Source organism: Pelmatolapia mariae, linkage group LG3_W, assembly GCF_036321145.2.
Source record: "Pelmatolapia mariae isolate MD_Pm_ZW linkage group LG3_W, Pm_UMD_F_2, whole genome shotgun sequence".
Lineage (NCBI taxonomy): Eukaryota > Metazoa > Chordata > Actinopteri > Cichliformes > Cichlidae > Pelmatolapia > Pelmatolapia mariae.
The window spans coordinates 40,212,030-40,219,388 of record NC_086229.1 but is presented as its reverse complement, the minus strand read 5'-3'; the positions used below and the strand labels follow the sequence as shown (position 1 = coordinate 40,219,388).

The window sequence follows — 7,359 nt, the reverse complement described above, 5'->3', positions numbered from 1 at the left end:
GTGTGAGACAGAGAGAGAGGGAAAGAGAGGGCGAGAGAGAGTTTTTATGGGAGCATCTTATTGTATGATTTAAATTCAATATATTTAGACTGGTTGACTGAATTTGATCCTGTGTGTGTCTCTCTGTGCATGTGTGTTTCCATATGTGTACATATTTGTGATTGTGTGATTGTGTGTTCAAGCAACTCAAGAAGTCCAGACGCTTTTCTTTCCAAGCTCCTTAGTCTGATTGTGTGACTGTTATACTTTTTGCTGTTTTTTTTTTGTTTCCCAATTATATTTGAGGGACCCATAGCATGTTCAGGATTTTTTCAGCTGTCCATTTTGCTTTTCCAATTTTTCTATTTAAGTTATTACGATTGTGGTAAGTCATACCATTTCTGCTGCTTTTCAGCATTTGTGCTAAATACAGCATTTCTGCTAAATCACACTATTTCTGCTTTTTTATGAGATTTGTACTAAACATAATATTTCCTCTAAAACATAGTATTTCTGCCAAATATAGTATTTTTCATTAATTATAGATTTTCTACCAAATCATAGTACAGTATTTCTGCTTTTTATAAGATTTGTACTTAATATAGTATTTCTGCTTAATTATAGTATTTCTGCCATTTTATAGTATTTGTGCTAAAACATAGTATTTCTACTAAATGTAGTATTGCTGGGTAATCATAGTATTTCTATATATTTCTGCCAGCTCCCCAGGGAGTCAATCCTCTGTGAGGACTGTAATATTCCAATTTACATGTCAGGGCCTGCACGGCTTCCCAACCAGCCAATCATATCTGAGGGCTGAGACATACAAATTTGTATATTGAGGCCTCCATGGCTTCCCAGCCAGCTGAGGGCAAGTCAAAGTAGTTCATGCCTCGCCTCTACTCAGTTGTGGTGCATTACAAGTCAAATATCTTCAATAATTCACATTTTAATGATAAATTAACTTCTGAACAAAACGGTCTAAAAATGACAGTTCTAGCCCTCATGGTTAGGAAATTATGGCCATTTGTTTGAGTGGAATCCTTGATATGAGAAATAGACTGCAAAAAGCCGGTCTCTCTTTGTGCTGTGGTTGTGTGTGTGTGTGAGGAGTGCAGGTTTGTTGGTGGGAAAAAGTAAACAGACTCTCTGATTGGTGGATTCAAATTGAGCAGCACATCCAGGCCTTTTGCCTGTCATAGATATAGCTGAAAATATAAAGATGAAAATAGAAGAAGAAGCTGAGGTGCCACATTTAGTACTTCTCCTAAATTATAGTATTTTTGCTAAATCATAGGATTTGTGTTATCTCATCCCCAGGGCAGCTGTGGCTACAACTGTAGCTTGCCTCCACCAATGTGTGAATGTGAGAGTGAATGAATAGTGGCATCGTAAAGCGCTTTGGGTGCTTTGAAAAGCGCTATATTAATCAAATCTATTATTATCTATGCAGAGTGACCAGCACCATGTTATAGGTCTAGTGAACTCCATCATCAGTTCATTGTGTTCAAGAGGAGACACTTCCTATGACTCCAGTCATTTTCACTTTTACCTCATTTTTGTGCTGTGTTTGCCTATGTGCTGGCTGAAGCTTGTATCTCTCTCTCTCTCTCTGTTACTGTGTGTGTAAAAGCCACACCCGCACTAATTACTGATAGTTGAGAACAAGTCTTTGCGTATTAACAGGTTTCCACTCCATGAAACCGATTTTTCTTACAAATATGATTGTTACATTAACATGTGGTTTCACAAAGTGTAACTGTTAAGGCTATAGTTTAGATGGTTGTCTTTAAAACCTTCACTGAAGAGTCTTGTTGGAGACAGCCACAGCTTTACCTCACTGTAGCAGGGGTGAACAAGTGGGTGCAAGTCCATTTAGGTCAGAATTCATATGATTACAATCAATATGTATTAGAATAAAAGAAATAAATGTGCAATGAACATGTCAGGAGTCACTGTTAAAAAAGTCTCATGGCAGTGGGGTTAAAGGACCTCCTGAACCTCTGATTCCTGCAGTGCAGTGAGGTGAGCCTCTGCAGCTCCTACTGTCCTGTGAGGATGATTAGGCGATCACCAACACCAGCTCCTTGGTGTTGGTTTTCAGAAGAAGACTGTTCTTATTTCTGCAGTCAGTTAAATAAATCTATCATAATACAGTACATTTTAACATAATGACCTTATGTTTATTTATGTCTTTTAACCATTATTTCAAATTCAAAGAATCCTGTTTGAAACATTTATTAAACTTATAGAATTAAATTTCTGCTAGTTGGTTTTTGTTGCAAAAAAATCTAGTATAATAATATTTAAATTTACATATATTTTTCACGTTTCAATGCCAATTGTGTGTAACGGCGAAGTTTCCCACTACCCGTGAATGCCTCTTTTGTACGTCTCTGGCTGACTCCTGAATCTCCGCCCACTCTCTGCTTGATCCCTGCCGGTAAGCACTGCTTCTCTGTCTCTCTCTTGAAATAAAATGTCTATAAGCTGTTTGAGTGATTTACCCAGTTGTTGTTAGTGACTTATAAAGCCAGTCGAAGTATAAGTCATGTTAAAGTAACACAATGGCTGCTTTTTTAGTGAAACGTTGTAATTTTAGCATTTAAAAGGAGTGTTTAGTATGCTAGCCCTAACGACCTAAGCGCTAACGCCTAGCCTAGCTCCTATAGGCCTAGTGTGAAATTAATATGGTTCATTTGATTGTTTAACACAGTTATTGTGTTGTATTTGGTTCATTCGGTGTGTTAGTGTTTCTGAGTCTCTTAGGGAAGCTGAAGTTAGTTCTCCTCTTCACAAATCAGTCAGTTAAAACGGTCTCATTCTTTAGGTTATAAGGTAATGAGCCGCCATTTTAGAACCAAGCAGGGTCGGCAACTTCAAAGGAGCCATTTTACCGCCTCTGACTGAAGGCCGGGAGAAAAAGAGTCACGTGCCTGTCGGGGGTGTGTGTGTTGCGGGTTAATTAACAGAAGGGAGGGAGAGAGTGAGGATAGAACACATAATATAAGAATAATAACATTTCTTAACAATAAGTTTTTTTTAATTAATCAATTTTAGTTTTTTAGAAGTATTTAACAAACACTTGTTTGTGCAGGTTGGTTGGTTTTTAAGTAAAACCTACCTACACCTGCAGGTCTGTTTAACTTCTCACTTTGTGAAAAATTGATGACATACAAAAAGGCCACCTTCAAATAAATAAAATGCACGATTAATATTATTAATATGATATGTAGATATTTAAAACAACAACATATTAAATTAAACTAAATTACACTGTGTGCAGGTGATAATATTTTGGGGAAGAATTTGAATGCAGACCAACTCAAATGTTGAAGCCTACAAATATATCATCCAAGCTTTCATTTATGATTGTTCATGCTTTAAAATTGTGATGTCAGAATTTGATAAAGTGTGCAGTGTTAGGTTTAGCAAATCATTGCTTATTAAATCTACTGTGTTATCTAATAGCACCAAACTAATAGAGCTATCACATAACTGAGAAGCTTGTGTGGCTTATTACAAATGGATGAAACCAAATTTTACCTTAATGAAGGCAGTAATCTTTAATAAGGTGTAGAAAAAAGAGGTGAGTTCTTTGTATTCCAGCTGTGGTAAACAAATAAGTGTACTGAATCTTTTGGACTACACAGAGTGATGCAGTATTGACTCTGATGCTGATTTGAGTTGTCTCATTCTGTATTTTTGTGCTTTGTCTTTTGTTACACAGAGTGAAAGAGATCTTTGGTTTTGCCTTTGCTGGTAAGTAAACAGTGATTGTAACTGAAGCAGTATGAACCTGGCATCGTGTAGCACGTTTGATGACTTGCATACAGTAGTTTGACTTTTTGTGATATGTTTCCATTTACTGATTGGCAAAAACACAGGATTTGTGACCTGTAGCAGCATAGCCCCCACACAGGGCCTCTGACTGTCCCTGAAATTGTCCCTGAAGTTTAATAGCCCATTTATGTATGATTTAAATTTCTTATGGCTCATCAAATCCAAACATGGCTAAATGTCAGAAGTCTTTATCCAGGTGTTCATTTTGTACTTATGTTTGTGGATTTAAGTAGCAGACAAAACAATGAAAGTGTTTTAGGGGAGTCAGTATAAGTGGTTGCTTAAACACTTAAGAGCTGCACAGGTACTGACTTATATTGTCTCTCAAATTCTGCTGATGTATTACATTAAAGTCAGAACACTGTAGAAGTATTTTGCCTGACTCGGTATAAGTAATAGCTTTAACAGTTAAGCAATAATAAAAACGAAGAGAACCAGAGGTGTGAGTGGACATTGTTAGGTACATTACAGCCAGTGTGTCTAATTAGTTTATTACTTATTTAGTGAACATAATATGTTTTAAAATTAAATAGAAATGTTGCCAAAAAGGGACATTGCAAAATACATAAATATTCCTAGCAACTGGTACAATGAAAGGACTTTGTAGTGTAATATTTTAAGATATTTCCTTTTAATCACAAAACATGGTGCAAGTCTGTTATGGTAACATGTCAATATTTATATGTATTTTAGGATTTGCATATTTATATCAGACTAACCAAAACATGATGAGGTTTTCTGTTGCTTCTGATTTAAATAATTACTTTGTATTTAATGTTTTTAACCTGAAAGGACATTAAAAGTTTTGGTTTTTCACACTTTATTAGCACTGACCTGTTGTAGAAAATGTTGGAGCCACAAAGCTTCTGTGTAGGAAATATTTGGTGTATCCTGCACTTGTGACAACAAATATTGGTGCCTGTAGTAATAATGCTTCTATTACACATGCTAAAGCCATGTGAGACCCTGCAGTTCAATTATCTCCTCTTTAGACTACAGTGAACTTAAAAAAGTAAAGTAATTGAGGATTTTACTAGTTAATTTGTGTCACAGTCATTTGGATTGTGTGTCAAGAGGCTCTACTGTCTGAATCATCAAACAGTGATCTGATGTATTGTTTCCTTTCTCTAGACTGCTGATCTGATCATCTCAAGTCTGGTAAGTAAAGGTTTGTCTGAGGTGCAGTGCTGGGAAATGTTTCTCATTATAGGAGATTCAGTTTAGTTCTGTGAGTGAGCACAGCTATTGGTGATTATCAAAAGTCATCAAATCCTAGAAAAGTCTATGTAAACATTTCCAGACTTACAGATCTCGCTTATCATCATACTACATTTTTAATTAGGCCCTAATATCGGCCATGCTAAGTTTATTATAGATTTAGCGGGGTGTGTATTAAACATGCCCCATATTTGACTGAAATATATAGAAACTGCTGTATAGGAGTCATCTGTCTCCAAATTTTTCATTTTGCCAAAAGTCATACTGAGTAAATTATTTTATGTTAACGGCTCCCCAGACATGATATACTGTTGTACCAGGTAAGTACACACAGAAACGGGAATTTGAGACCTTTGGGCATTTAGGAACATGTGATGTGTCATAAGTTTGAGTTGAGTGCATGTGAAGTGTTTAAAGCAGGTGGTCTGAAACTGTCTGCTCTAACTTCATTGTGTGGGTTTAGCTTGACCATATAATTTTTACAGTAAGTTACTGTAGTACCACATCTTGGTTTACAGACTCTGTTTTTATTGTGTTAATAGAATGTAAAAAATGTCCTTAGAAATGTTCCACCACCATATGTTAAACATTTTCATTCAGTTGAATCTAATAATGTACTGTACAACTCTTCAGTGTGTAATGATATATATGTTCTGTATTTTTCGGACTGTAAGGCGCACTAAATTCTAAGGCACATTAAGCCAAACAAAACAGATAAGTCAAACTTCATTCAACTCATTTACAATAACTCTCAGCATTGTTCAGTTGTAAGACATAAAATACAGAACAATGCACTCACTTTTCAGGATTTGTGTATTGATGAATGTGGATTGATCAGTTTGAAATCTGCTTCATAAGCATGGCTCTCAACAGGTGCCAGGCCCTTATACACACACACCACATTATATTGAAGCACAGTACGAATTACTCTAAGAGGGTGCTGACTATGGTAGCCATGCTCCGACAATACATCAAGTGGTGCTGCTTTGTAGCTTACCAAAGACATACTAAAACATTTGACAGATTTTTGAGTGCTGTGTACCACATATATATGGTTGTGCTTACTGATTTCAAACCAATTCTAAGGTGCATTGTCTATTTTTGAGAAAATTAAAGGCTTTTAAATGTGCCTTATAGTCTGAAAATACGGTAAAGCCAGGTTTATTGGAAGTGTGTCTAATTCCACTTTCTTTCTGTCTTACAGGTGACCTGCTGCAGAAAACCCTCTCCCTCTATCATTAACAAGCAATTCAGTCTGTCCTATCACTCTCCCTCTCCCTGCTCCATCTTTTTTGACAAGCCATTCTATCTTCTATCATTTCTCCGCCATGGGCTCTATCTAAGTTGACAAGCTTGAACCTGAGTTGAAACGCTATCCTGTGACTTGAAATCAAGTTTTACCAGAATCTAAGTTTTTGGAATTGAAGTTACCAGAACTTCGTCGATCTGTTTTCAGAATTCTGAGAGATCTCCGCTCTCACTGCTCCATCTTTCCTGTCGTTAAACTCTCTCACATCCAGTCATTTTGCTGGAAATTACAAGTACAAAGTTGAATATACAGTAATAGAATTACAGTACAGTAGAACTCACTGTAGAAACTACTTACAGAGCCCTACATTTGTCATTTTAATTTTGCATTACACTTTGAAATAAACACTGATAGTTTGGCTTACAAGTGCAATTTGATAAATTATATAAACTTATATACACCTTTTTTTGAGATATATTTGTAGTAAGATAATCTGGTTATTTTGTAATTCAGACTCTTATATTCACATAAATATTAAATTTGATTCAAATACATTTTTTAAGTCTGTTTCATTGGTTATAACATTTGACTACAAGTTTATACTTTTATCATTATTATTATTATTATTATTATTATTATTTAAAGACAAAGCCATTTCTGTCACTCAGTGTAAGTGTTCTGCTGTAATTATCATCGAGAAGCTGCCCTGAGAACCCAGACTTCCTGTTTCCTGACTGCTGCAGAACATCCAGCTGAAGAATCCCCATCACCTGTCATCTGCTCACCACACCATCACAGCTCCTCATATTTGCTTTAAATTTTAAATATCTGAAAGATTTACACAAAATTTACTTAAAAGCTAAGACTTATATAGCCTGTTGATTGATTGTTGAGATTTATCCTGCATATTACATTACAGAAGTATAGACCGATTTGTTATCCAGTCTGGTTAAAAAAAATATAAGAAGTGATAATATACAGTTTTTGAAAAAGCTACAATAAAACAGACCAAAGTGTTTTCAAAGAACTTTAAATAACTTTTATACTGAGTTTGTATTTAAGTGAGCCTT

The 7,359-nt window shown here is 35.6% G+C and overlaps 1 long non-coding RNA gene across 1 annotated transcript; it reads left to right on the top strand.

Moving 5' to 3' along the window:
- Positions 1 to 3,709: 3,709 nt before the first annotated feature.
- LOC134620183 (uncharacterized) lies at positions 3,710 to 6,345 on the top strand. Its single transcript, XR_010092089.1, has 3 exons — positions 3,710 to 3,741; positions 4,954 to 4,980; positions 6,245 to 6,345. It is a non-coding gene; the product is annotated as an uncharacterized LOC134620183 (long non-coding RNA).
- The last annotated feature ends 1,014 nt before the right edge of the window (positions 6,346 to 7,359 follow it).